General features: G+C 52.1%; 1 non-coding gene and 1 pseudogene across 1 annotated transcript; both read left to right on the top strand.

Annotated features, from left to right (window-relative positions):
* The first annotated feature begins 3,840 nt into the window (after positions 1 to 3,840).
* LOC140394700 (U2 spliceosomal RNA) lies at positions 3,841 to 4,027 on the top strand. The gene has a single exon (XR_011935983.1). It is a non-coding gene; the product is annotated as a U2 spliceosomal RNA (small nuclear RNA).
* A 5,893-nt stretch (positions 4,028 to 9,920) lies between these two features.
* Positions 9,921 to 10,101, top strand: LOC140394636 (U2 spliceosomal RNA; annotated as a pseudogene).
* The last annotated feature ends 3,905 nt before the right edge of the window (positions 10,102 to 14,006 follow it).

Below are 14,006 nucleotides of genomic sequence, written 5' to 3' on the forward strand. Positions count from 1 at the left end.
TGCATCTGCATCAAAATCACGGGGCCAGTACGGACCAGAACAGCTTTCTCAGCCCTGCAACTGTGCTAAAGTTTGCGAGCACCACCGGCATGCTGGGGAACATTCAACAGCTGGAACAGCCAACTGTATAGACTCTGGACTCTTGAGACTGGTAAATCTATCTTTTTATAATGGGTTTAAAAATTGCATCCATAAATGTGCGAAGCATCAAAGATACTTCGCGGTGTGTAGCCACACTCAACTATTTGGCAAATGTAAAAGCTGACCTACTGTTCCTGCAGGAGTGCGGAATTCCGCACCTCAGCAACTACAGGCGCTGGTCGAGCTGGTGGTCCCACGGGCCATCCATCTGGTCAGGAGGAAACGACTGCCGCTCCTCCGGCCTGGGTATTCTGCTGCGGGGAGGCAACTTCACCATCTCCGACGTTAAGGAGGTGGTGGGCGGGCGCCTCCTCGTAGCAGACGTGAAATACAAAAACACCCCTCTCAGACTTATTAATGTGTACGCCCCGGCCGTAAAAAGTGAGCGGCTGGCAGTCCTTCAGCAACTCCCACTGCTGTTGGCCACCTCCAAGCCGGTCATTCTGGGTGGTGACTTCAACTGCATCATCGATGCGTCTGGACGATCCAGCAAAGCCGACAGCAAACTAGACGCTACGTCCAGACTCCTGATGGAAACGGTAAAAGACGCCAAGCTGCTCGACGTCTGCAGCAACCCTGCAGACGGCGCGCAGCGTAGATACACATGGTCACGGCCAGACGGGTCCGTCCGCTCCAGGATAGACTTCTTTTTTGTGTCCCGAGCTTTCACGGTCAGGTCCACCGACGTAACGCCGGTGTTCTTCTCTGACCACTGCCTCCTACTGGCCGACTGCCACCTGCAGGAAGACCAGGGGGTAGGCAGGGGGACGTGGAAGCTAAATGTAAAACTGCTGACCCCTGAGAACATCGAGGAACTCAGGAGGGATTACAAAGGTTGGAGAACCGTGAAACCCCTCTTTGAGGCCCCACATCTCTGGTGGGAAGCAATCAAGGGGAATATCAAGAGGTTTTTCATCCTCAAGGGCGTTCAGAAGGTGAGAGAGAGACGAGGGGTCATGTCCAGGCTCCAGAAAAGTATGCAAAATTTGCTCCAGCTGCAGTCGATGGGGGTGGATGTCAAGGAGGATCTCCAAGAGGTGAAGAGCCAGCAAGCCTCGCTCTACACCTCGGAGGCCTCCAAGGTTATCTTCCGTTCCAGAGTCCGCTCCGTGGAGCAGGACGAAAAGTGCTCACGCTTCTTCTTCCAAAAGGTGCACAGAGAGACCTCTGTGATCAGCAGCCTGAAGGAAGAAGATGGCTCTGAAAAGTCATCGCAGTCTGACATCCTGAGGATCAGCCAATCCTTTTATGCCGGACTGTATGACCTGAAGCCAACAGATAGCACTGTTTCCCAGACCTTCCTGTCGACCATCACGGAGGTCATAGGCGACAGCGAGCTGGAAAACCTGGACAAACCACTAACTCTGGACGAGCTGACAAAGGCCGCCAAGTCCTTCGAGACGAGTAAAACTCCCGGAAGCGACGGCTTACCGGTTGAGTTGTATTCGGCTCTGTGGGACTGGATGGGCCCAGACCTGCTGGAAGTGTACGAGAGTATGCTTCTGGAAGGCAGCATGTCAGAGTCCATGAGGAAAGGCATCATCACCCTCATCTACAAGCAGAAGGGGGAAAGGGAAGAAATTCGAAATTGGCGACCCATTTCACTGTTGAATGTGGACTACAAAATTCTAGCAAAGGTCATCGCCAATCGGGTCAGGTCTGCTCTGGAGTCGGTGATCCACCCTGACCAGACCTGTGCTGTACCCGGCAGGAAGATCTCTGATAGCCTCGCGCTACTCAGGGATACGATCGCCTACGTGCAGGACAGGGGGGTGGACACTTGCCTCATCAGCCTTGACCAGGAGAAGGCTTTTGACAGAATATCGCACACCTACATGATGGATGTGCTCTCCAAAATGGGGTTTGGGGAGGGAATTCGCAATTGGATCAAACTGCTCTACACAAACATCTATAGCGCAGTCTCAATCAATGGGTGGGAATCAGAAAAGTTCCAGATCAAATCTGGAGTCAGGCAGGGCTGCCCTCTCTCCTCTGCCCTTTTTGTGTGCTGCATAGAACCTTTTGCCGAGTCCATCAGGAGGGATCCGGGTATAAGAGGAGTGACGATCCCAGGCAGTGGAGGCATGCAAGTCAAGGCGTCCCTGTACATGGACGACGTTGCCGTCTTCTGCTCGGATCCTGCGTCTGTGCGCAGGCTCTTGACCACCTGCGACCAGTTTGAACTGGCCTCGGGAGCCAAGGTAAACCGGGGCAAGAGCGAGGCCATGTTCTTTGGGAACTGGGCCGACCGGTCCTTTGTCCCCTTCACTGTCAGGTCAGATTACCTGAAGGTGCTGGGGATATGGTTCGGAGCTGCTGGGGCGTGCACCAAAAACTGGGAGGAGCGCATCGCAAAGGTAAGACAGAAACTGGGCTGGTGGGAGCAACGCTCCCTCTCCATTGCGGGCAAAACCCTGGTCATCAGGTGTGAGGTACTCTCGGTGCTACTGTACGTGGCGCAGGTCTGGCCCATAACCCGACCCTACGCCACAGCAGTCACCCGGGCCATCTTCAAATTTATCTGGCGATCCAAGATGGACCGTGTCCGAAGGGACACCATGTACAAACCTCTGGAGAAGGGAGGGCGGAACGTACCCAACGCCTCCCTCATCCTGTTGGCCACCTTTGTGTCCAGCTGCATCAAGCTGTGCGTGGACCCCCAGTATGCAAACACCAAGTGTCACTACATACTGAGGTTCTACCTGTCCCCGGTGTTGCGAAGGATGGGCCTGGCCTCATTGCCGCGGAACGCTCCAAGTAGTTGGACCGTACCGTACCACCTGTCCTTTGTGGAAAAGTTTTTGAAGGAAAACACCTTTGACCACAAGGCAATGAAGCAGTGGTCAGCACGTAATGTCCTCGAGGCCCTCAGGGAAAAGGAGACCGTGGAGGACGTTGGATGGTTCCCTGAGCAGACTGCCAGAGTCATCTGGCAGAACGCCTCATCACCAGAACTTTCAAACAAGCACCAAGACCTAGCTTGGCTGGTGGTGAGAAGGGCCCTCCCTGTCAGATTCTTCATGCACACCCGAAGGCTCTGCACCAATGCACGCTGCCCTCGGAGTGGCTGTGGGGGAAATGAGACGGTCACACACCTCCTTGTGGAATGTGCCTTTGCAAAGAAGGTCTGGAGAGAGATGCAGTGGTATTTGTCAAGGTTTATCCCAAACAGATCTGTGACACAGGACTCTGTGCTCTACGGACTGTTTCCAGGGACACACACCGAGACAAATATCAACTGCTGCTGGAAGGTCATCAACTCGGTAAAAGACGCTCTTTGGTCTGCCCGAAACTTGCTGATCTTCCAGTGCAAAGAATTGTCCTCGACCGAGTGTTGCAGACTGGCACATTCCAAGGTCCAGGACTACGTGCTGAGGGACGCACTCAAGTTTGGGGCAGCTGCCGCTAAGGCGCAATGGGGAAAGACCACTGTGTAAAGTCTTTCCAGCAAATGTACACCGAGGGGCCGGTAACAGTGTAAAGCCCCTCGGTCGGGGCAACCAACACTCCAATGTATAAAACAAACATGCCACTGTAAATATTTAAGAAGGAATTGTAATGTAAAGAGTGATATGTGTACGACAATATCAAAAGTGAATGAAAGAAAGTCAAGGCAACATGTAACCCTGCCGGAAATGTACAGTCAAGACAATTTGAAATGTTTCTGTCATGCTCATGATAAATTTTTATGAATAAAGTATATTTTTTTGAAAAAAAAAAAAAAAAAAAAAAATCTGTTCTTATCAGTTTAATATCTGATACGTCCCTTATCTGGGGACCATATATTAAATTGATTTTTGGAGCAGGGAGATGGAATAGGGGCTTGCTCCGTCCACTCCACGCATCGACCTGGTATTGCAGTATCTCCAGGAACGGTGCACACCACCCCTTTATGGGGAATTTCAAAGTCAAAAAACAGCTCAAACACATACAAATATACACTTTATTCACATTTCTTTCATCACACAACAAAACGCTTCGTCAAGTGGCTGCTGCTACTCAGCTTCTACGGGGTGTGATGAAGGATGACGAAAGGCCTCATCTTACAAGCACAAGGGGGAAAGCAAACAAATTCAAAATTGACCACCCATTTCACTGCAAAATCCTACCAACTGTCCTGGCTTGACACAATTCACACCTCTCAAACCTGGGGTTACCCCATCTCTGGATCTGTAAAGATTTAATCACCTGCTAATGGTCGCATTCCAAGCATTGTTTGGCATCTTTAATCTGTCCATATATATGTTTCTGGAGCATACCTCTTCATTCACCTGAGGAAGGAGCAGCGCTCCGAAAGCTCGTGACATCGAAACAAACCTGTTGGACTTTAACCTGGTGTTGTGTTGGACTTTAACCTGGTGTTGTAAGACTTCGTACTGTGCTCACCCCAGTCCAACGCCGGCATCTCCACATCATTTCACTGTTGAATGTGGATTACTCCGCTTCTCGGCCTTTTGGCTAAGATCAAGTGTAGTCTCATTTGATCGAGGGAAGCTGAGGATTTCCATGTCGATCGTGGATTGAAGTTGTCAAAGAGGAAACGTTTGGAGCTTGGCTGCTATTGGTGGATCTACATGCTGGCCTAAACCTCGGGTTTAGGCCTAACGCCGATACAGTTTCACACCCAACGTACGAGCTATGGATGCAGCTGCATCCCGACCACCAGGCTGGGGCGTGCGAAACACTGTCCGAGTCACAGTGAAGAAAACGGATGGAGAGTCACCTTTGGACCGGAAACACTTCGTGAAGAAGGTGCTGCTCGAGTGCTGTGGGTTTAAAGCAACAGAGATCTTCTGCTTGCAAAACTTCCCCAAGAATGGTTTCTTTGATGTCACCTTCAAGAGCGTCGCAGCGTGCATCAAATTCTTGAACGTCTTCAAGGAAAAAGGTAACCAAAGTCCCTTGTCGATCCTGACTGCGGAACGTCTGTTTACGCTACCGGCACAGCGAAATCGGGTTGTTACACTGCACACGTACAACCCCCACGTCCCTGTATCTGATGTGCTCACGTTCCTCGCCAGGTACGCTGAGCTGAAAAGTGACAGCGTGCAAGTGAAAGACACCTTCGGCATCTGGACAAGTGAGCACCAGGTCAAGGTGACCCTAAGAACGGACAGCAACGGAGCCATCCTGCATCCCCCCTCCAATTTCGCTATTGGAGTAAATCGTGGCTACCTCTACTACGTGGGACAGCCACGTGTATGCCACACCTGTGGCAAAACGGGGCATGTTGCCGCAAACTGCAGTGTGACCTTCTGCAAGAACTGCAGGCAGGAGGGACACATGACTAAGGACTGCAAAGAAGACAAGTGCTGCAACCTGTGTGGGGAGGCCGGCCATCTTTACAGGGCCTGCCCGAAACGCGGGGCGACATACGCTGAAATCATCAGCAGCGGAGTTAAAAAGGCGACCAGAGAGGAGGTGCATACACCCTCCACCGAAAAAGACACCACGGCTCAGAATGAGGAAAAGCAACAAAAGGGCCCCCAACAAAAAGAAGAGGCCCCAGCACCTCCTGACAACCCAACCCCAGCCCCATCTGATGAGGAACACTCAATGGAAGAGGAAGAGGATGGGACAAAGAATAAAGAGCCCTGGGAAACAGTGAACAGGGACAAACGAAAGCGGAAACAAAAAAACAAACTGAAGAACCCCCCGAGGGGTAGTGGCAAAAAGCGACACCTCTCAGCCGGCGCACTTAGCGCCGACACCTCATCCGATGAGGGAAAACAGGACAAGAATCGGCCTCAAATAAAGAGGCAAAGCACCAACGTGGAACGGAAGGCACAGACCCCCCAGACCACCGACCGGGAAGGAAACAAGGTCACAGACCAACCCCCGATAGTAACGAGCAGCAACAACCCAGGTGAAGACCGGCCTGCAACCCCAACACCTACTGACTGCCATGACGAACGCCAGGGCTACATCACCCCCCCAATGCATCTGCATCAAAATCACGGGGCCAGTACGGACCAGAACAGCTTTCTCAGCCCTGCAACTGTGCTAAAGTTTGCGAGCACCACCGGCATGCTGGGGAACATCGAACAGCTGGAACAGCCAACTGTATAGACTCTGGACTCTTGAGACTGGTAAATCTATCTTTTTTATAATGGGTTTAAAAATTGCATCCATAAATGTGCGAAGCATCAAAGATACTTCGCGGTGTGTAGCCACACTCGACTATTTGGCAAATGTAAAAGCTGACCTACTGTTCCTGCAGGAGTGCGGAATTCCGCACCTCAGCAACTACAGGCGCTGGTCGAGCTGGTGGTCCCACGGGCCATCCATCTGGTCAGGAGGAAACGACTGCCGCTCCTCCGGCCTGGGTATTCTGCTGCGGGGAGGCAACTTCACCATCTCCGACGTTAAGGAGGTGGTAGGCGGGCGCCTCCTCGTAGCAGACGTGAAATACAAAAACACCCCTCTCAGACTTATTAATGTGTACGCCCCGGCCGTAAAAAGTGAGCGGCTGGCAGTTCTTCAGCAACTCCCACTGCTGTTGGCCACCTCCAAGCCGGTCATCCTGGGTGGTGACTTCAACTGCATCATCGATGCGGCTGGACGATCCAGCAAAGCCGACAGCAAACTAGACGCTACGTCCAGACTCCTGATGGAAACGGTAAAAGACGCCAAGCTGCTCGACGTCTACAGCAACCCTGCAGACGGCGCGCAGCGTAGATACACATGGTCACGGCCAGACGGGTCCGTCCGCTCCAGGATAGACTTCTTTTTTGTGTCCCGAGCTTTCACGGTCAGGTCCACCGACGTAACGCCGGTGTTCTTCTCTGACCACTGCCTCCTACTGGCCGACTGCCACCTGCAGGAAGACCAGGGGGTAGGCAGGGGGACGTGGAAGCTAAATGTAAAACTGCTGACCCCTGAGAACATCGAGGAACTCAGGAGGGATTACAAAGGTTGGAGAACCGTGAAACCCCTCTTTGAGGCCCCACATCTCTGGTGGGAAGCAATCAAGGGGAATATCAAGAGGTTTTTCATCCTCAAGGGCGTTCAAAAGGTGAGAGAGAGACGAGGGGTCATGTCCAGGCTCCAGAAAAGTATGCAAAATTTGCTCCAGCTGCAGTCGATGGGGGTGGATGTCAAGGAGGATCTCCAAGAGGTGAAGAGCCAGCAAGCCTCGCTCTACACCTCGGAGGCCTCCAAGGTTATCTTCCGTTCCAGAGTCCGCTCCGTGGAGCAGGACGAAAAGTGCTCACGCTTCTTCTTCCAAAAGGTGCACAGAGACACCTCTGTGATCAGCAGCCTGAAGGAAGAAGATGGCTCTGAAAAGTCATCGCAGTCTGACATCCTGAGGATCAGCCAATCCTTTTATGCCGGACTGTATGACCTGAAGCCAACAGATAGCACTGTTTCCCAGACCTTCCTGTCGACTATCACGGAGGTCATAGGCGACAGCGAGCTGGAAAACCTGGACAAACCACTAACTCTGGACGAGCTGACGAAGGCCGCCAAGTCCTTCGAGACGAGTAAAACTCCCGGAAGCGACGGCTTACCGGTTGAGTTGTATTCGGCTCTGTGGGACTGGATGGGCCCAGACCTGCTGGAAGTGTACGAGAGTATGCTTCTGGAAGGCAGCATGTCAGAGTCCATGAGGAAAGGCATCATCACCCTCATCTACAAGCAGAAGGGGGAAAGGGAAGAAATTCGAAATTGGCGACCCATTTCACTGTTGAATGTGGACTACAAAATTCTAGCAAAGGTCATCGCCAATCGGGTCAGGTCTGCTCTGGAGTCGGTGATCCACCCTGACCAGACCTGTGCTGTACCCGGCAGGAAGATCTCTGATAGCCTCGCGCTACTCAGGGATACGATCGCCTACGTGCAGGACAGGGGGGTGGACACTTGCCTCATCAGCCTTGACCAGGAGAAGGCTTTTGACAGAATATCGCACACCTACATGATGGATGTGCTCTCCAAAATGGGGTTTGGGGAGGGAATTCGCAATTGGATCAAACTGCTCTACACAAACATCTATAGCGCAGTCTCAATCAATGGGTGGGAATCAGAAAAGTTCCAGATCAGATCTGGAGTCAGGCAGGGCTGCCCTCTCTCCTCTGCCCTTTTTGTGTGCTGCATAGAACCTTTTGCCGAGTCCATCAGGAGGGATCCGGGGATAAGAGGAGTGACGATCCCAGGCAGTGGAGGCATGCAAGTCAAGGCCTCCCTGTACATGGACGACGTTGCCGTCTTCTGCTCGGATCCTGCGTCTGTACGTAGGCTCTTGACCACCTGCGACCAGTTTGAACTGGCCTCTGGAGCCAAGGTAAACCGGGGCAAGAGCGAGGCCATGTTCTTTGGGAACTGGGCCGACCGGTCCTTTGTCCCCTTCACTGTCAGGTCCGATTACCTGAAGGTGCTGGGGATATGGTTCGGAGCTGCTGGGGCGTGCACCAAAAACTGGGAGGAGCGCATAGGAAAGGTAAGACAGAAACTGGGCTGGTGGGAGCAACGCTCCCTCTCCATTGCGGGCAAAACCCTGGTCATCAGGTGTGAGGTACTCTCGGTGCTACTGTACGTGGCGCAGGTCTGGCCCATAACCCGACCCTACGCCACAGCAGTCACCCGGGCCATCTTCAAATTTATCTGGCGATCCAAGATGGACCGTGTCCGAAGGGACACCATGTACAAACCTCTGGAGAAGGGAGGGCGGAACGTACCCAACGCCTCCCTCATCCTGCTGGCCACCTTTGTGTCCAGCTGCATCAAGCTGTGCGTGGACCCCCAGTATGCAAACACCAAGTGTCACTACATACTGAGGTTCTACCTGTCCCCGGTGTTGCGAAGGATGGGCCTGGCCTCATTGCCGCGGAACGCTCCAAGTAGTTGGACCGTACCGTACCACCTGTCCTTTGTGGAAAAGTTTTTGAAGGAAAACACCTTTGACCACAAGGCAATGAAGCAGTGGTCAGCACGTAATGTCCTCGAGGCCCTCAGGGAAAAGGAGACCGTGGAGGACGTTGGATGGTTCCCTGAGCAGACTGCCAGAGTCATCTGGCAGAACGCCTCATCACCAGAACTTTCAAACAAGCACCAAGACCTAGCTTGGCTGGTGGTGAGAAGGGCCCTCCCTGTCAGATTCTTCATGCACACCCGAAGGCTCTGCACCAATGCACGCTGCCCTCGGAGTGGCTGTGGGGGAAATGAGACGGTCACACACCTCCTTGTGGAATGTGCCTTTGCAAAGAAGGTCTGGAGAGAGATGCAGTGGTATTTGTCAAGGTTTATCCCAAACAGATCTGTGACACAGGACTCTGTGCTCTACGGACTGTTTCCAGGGACACACACCGAGACAAATATCAACTGCTGCTGGAAGGTCATCAACTCGGTAAAAGACGCTCTTTGGTCTGCCCGAAACTTGCTGATCTTCCAGTGCAAAGAATTGTCCTCGACCGAGTGTTGCAGACTGGCACATTCCAAGGTCCAGGACTACGTGCTGAGGGACGCACTCAAGCTTGGGGCAGCTGCCGCCAAGGCGCAATGGGGAAAGACCACAGTGTAAAGTCTTTCCAGCAAATGTACACCGAGGGGCGCGTAACAGTGTAAAGCCCCTCGGTCTGGGCAATCAACACTCCAATGTATAAAACAAACATGCCACTGTAAATATTTCAGAAGGAATTGTAATGTAAAGAGTGATATGTGTACGACAATATCAAAATTGAATGAAAGAAAGTCAAGGCAACATGTAACCCTGCCGGAAATGTACAGTCAAGACAATTTGAAATGTTTCTGTAATGCTCATGATAAATTTTTATGAATAAAGTATATTTTTTTTTGAAAAAAAAAAAAAAATCTGTTCTTATCAGTTTAATATCTGATACGTCCCTTATCTGGGGACCATATATTAAATTGATTTTTGGAGCAGGGAGATGGAATAGGGGCTTGCTCCGTCCACTCCACGCATCGACCTGGTATTGCAGTATCTCCAGGAACGGTGCACACCACCCCTTTATGGGGAATTTCAAAGTCAAAAAACAGCTCAAACACATACAAATATACACTTTATTCACATTTCTTTCATCACACAACAAAACGCTTCGTCAAGTGGCTGCTGCTACTCAGCTTCTACGGGGTGTGATGAAGGATGACGAAAGGCCTCATCTTACAAGCACAAGGGGGAAAGCAAACAAATTCAAAATTGACCACCCATTTCACTGCAAAATCCTACCAACTGTCCTGGCTTGACACAATTCACACCTCTCAAACCTGGGGTTACCCCATCTCTGGATCTGTAAAGATTTAATCACCTGCTAATGCTCGCATTCCAAGCATTGTCTGGCATCTTTGAATCTGTCCATATATATGTTTCTGGAGCATACCTCTTCATTCACCTGAGGAAGGAGCAGCGCTCCGAAAGCTAGTGACATCGAAACAAACCTGTTGGACTTTAACCTGGTGTTGTAAGACTTCGTACTGTGCTCACCCCAGTCCAACGCCGGCATCTCCACATCATTTCACTGTTGAATGTGGATTACTCCGCTTCTCGGCCTTTTGGCTAAGATCAAGTGTAGTCTCATTTGATCGAGAGAAGCTGAGGATTTCCATGTCGATCGTGGATTGGAGAACTCGGAGGGATTGAAGTCGTCAAAGAAGAAACGTTTGGAGCTTGGCTGCTATTGGTGGATCTACATGCTGGCCTAAACCTCGGGTTTAGGCCTAACGCCGATACAGTTTCACACCCAACGTACGAGCTATGGATGCAGCTGCATCCCGACCACCAGGCTGGGGCGTGCGAAACACTGTCCGAGTCACAGTGAAGAAAACGGATGGAGAGTCACCTTTGGACCGGAAACACTTCGTGAAGAAGGTGCTGCTCGAGTGCTGTGGGTTTAAAGCAACAGAGATCTTCTGCTTGCAAAACTTCCCCAAGAATGGTTTCTTTGATGTCACCTTCAAGAGCGTCGCAGCGTGCATCAAATTCTTGAACGTCTTCAAGGAAAAAGGTAACCAGAGTCCCTTGTCGATCCTGACTGCGGAACCTCTGTTTACGCTACCGGCACAGCGAAATCGGGTTGTTACACTGCACACGTACAACCCCCACGTCCCTGTATCTGATGTGCTCACGTTCCTCGCCAGGTACGCTGAGCTGAAAAGTGACAGCGTGCAAGTGAAAGACACCTTCGGCATCTGGACAAGTGAGCACCAGGTCAAGGTGACCCTAAGAACGGACAGCAACGGAGCCATCCTGCATCCCCCCTCCAATTTCGCTATTGGAGTAAATCGTGGCTACCTCTACTACGTGGGACAGCCACGTGTATGCCACACCTGTGGCAAAACGGGGCATGTTGCCGCAAACTGCAGTGTGACCTTCTGCAAGAACTGCAGGCAGGAGGGACACATGACTAAGGACTGCAAAGAAGACAAGTGCTGCAACCTGTGTGGGGAGGCCGGCCATCTTTACAGGGCCTGCCCGAAACGCGGGGCGACATACGCTGAAATCATCAGCAGCGGAGTTAAAAAGGCGACCAGAGAGGAGGTGCATACACCCTCCACCGAAAAAGACACCACGGCTCAGAATGAGGAAAAGCAACAAAAGGGCCCCCAACAAAAAGAAGAGGCCCCAGCACCTCCTGACAACCCAACCCCAGCCCCATCTGATGAGGAACACTCAATGGAAGAGGAAGAGGATGGGACAAAGAATAAAGAGCCCTGGGAAACAGTGAACAGGGACAAACGAAAGCGGAAACAAAAAAACAAACTGAAGAACCCCCCGAGGGGTAGTGGCAAAAAGCGACACCTCTCAGCCGGCGCACTTAGCGCCGACACCTCATCCGATGAGGGAAAACAGGACAAGAATCGGCCTCAAATAAAGAGGCAAAGCACCAACGTGGAACGGAAGGCACAGACCCCCCAGACCACCGACCGGGAAGGAAACAAGGTCACAGACCAACCCCCGATAGTAACGAGCAGCAACAACCCAGGTGAAGACCGGCCTGCAACCCCAACACCTACTGACTGCCATGACGAACGCCAGGGCTACATCACCCCCCCAATGCATCTGCATCAAAATCACGGGGCCAGTACGGACCAGAACAGCTTTCTCAGCCCTGCAACTGTGCTAAAGTTTGCGAGCACCACCGGCATGCTGGGGAACATCGAACAGCTGGAACAGCCAACTGTATAGACTCTGGACTCTTGAGACTGGTAAATCTACCTTTTTATAATGGGTTTAAAAATTGCATCCATAAATGTGCGAAGCATCAAAGATACTTCGCGGTGTGTAGCCACACTCAACTATTTGGCAAATGTAAAAGCTGACCTACTGTTCCTGCAGGAGTGCGGAATTCCGCACCTCAGCAACTACAGGCGCTGGTCGAGCTGGTGGTCCCACGGGCCATCCATCTGGTCAGGAGGAAACGACTGTCGTTCCTCCGGCCTGGGTATTCTGCTGCGGGGAGGCAACTTCACCATCTCCGACGTTAAGGAGGTGGTGGGCGGACGCCTCCTCGTAGCAGACGTGAAATACAAAAACACCCCTCTCAGACTGATTAATGTGTACGCCCCGGCCGTAAAAAGTGAGCGGCTGGCAGTCCTTCAGCAACTCCCACTGCTGTTGGCCACCTCCAAGCCGGTCATCCTGGGTGGTGACTTCAACTGCATCATCGATGCGGCTGGACGATCCAGCAAAGCCGACAGCAAACTAGACGCTACGTCCAGACTCCTGGTGGAAACGGTAAAAGACGCCAAGCTGCTCGACGTCTGCAGCAACCCTGCAGACGGCGCGCAGCGTAGATACACATGGTCACGGCCAGACGGGTCCGTCCGCTCCAGGATAGACTTCTTTTTTGTGTCCCGAGCTTTCACGGTCAGGTCCACCGACGTAACGCCGGTGTTCTTCTCTGACCACTGCCTCCTACTGGCCGACTGCCACCTGCAGGAAGACCAGGGGGTAGGCAGGGGGACGTGGAAGCTAAATGTAAAACTGCTGACTCCTGAGAACATCGAGGAACTCAGGAGGGATTACAAAGGTTGGAGAACCGTGAAACCCCTCTTTGAGGCCCCACATCTCTGGTGGGAAGCAATCAAGGGGAATATCAAGAGGTTTTTCATCCTCAAGGGCGTTCAAAAGGTGAGAGAGAGACGAGGGGTCATGTCCAGGCTCCAGAAAAGTATGCAAAATTTGCTCCAGCTGCAGTCGATGGGGGTGGATGTCAAGGAGGATCTCCAAGAGGTGAAGAGCCAGCAAGCCTCGCTCTACACCTCGGAGGCCTCCAAGGTTATCTTCCGTTCCAGAGTCCGCTCCGTGGAGCAGGACGAAAAGTGCTCACGCTTCTTCTTCCAAAAGGTGCACAGAGAGACCTCTGTGATCAGCAGCCTGAAGGAAGAAGATGGCTCTGAAAAGTCATCGCAGTCTGACATCCTGAGGATCAGCCAATCCTTTTATGCCGGACTGTATGACCTGAAGCCAACAGATAGCACTGTTTCCCAGACCTTCCTGTCGACTATCACGGAGGTCATAGGCGACAGCGAGCTGGAAAACCTGGACAAACCACTAACTCTGGACGAGCTGACAAAGGCCGTCAAGTCCTTCGAGACGAGTAAAACTCCCGGAAGCGACGGCTTACCGGTTGAGTTGTACTCGGCTCTGTGGGACTGGATGGGCCCAGACCTGCTGGAAGTGTACGAGAGTATGCTTCTGGAAGGCAGCATGTCAGAGTCCATGAGGAAAGGCATCATCACCCTCATCTACAAGCAGAAGGGGGAAAGGGAAGAAATTCGAAATTGGCGACCCATTTCACTGTTGAATGTGGATTACAAAATTCTAGCAAAGGTCATCGCCAATCGGGTCAGGTCTGCTCTGGAGTCGGTGATCCACCCTGACCAGACCTGTGCTGTACCCGGCAGGAAGA

The sequence above is a fragment of the Scyliorhinus torazame genome, chromosome 17, assembly GCF_047496885.1.
Source record: "Scyliorhinus torazame isolate Kashiwa2021f chromosome 17, sScyTor2.1, whole genome shotgun sequence".
Classification (NCBI taxonomy): domain Eukaryota; kingdom Metazoa; phylum Chordata; class Chondrichthyes; order Carcharhiniformes; family Scyliorhinidae; genus Scyliorhinus; species Scyliorhinus torazame.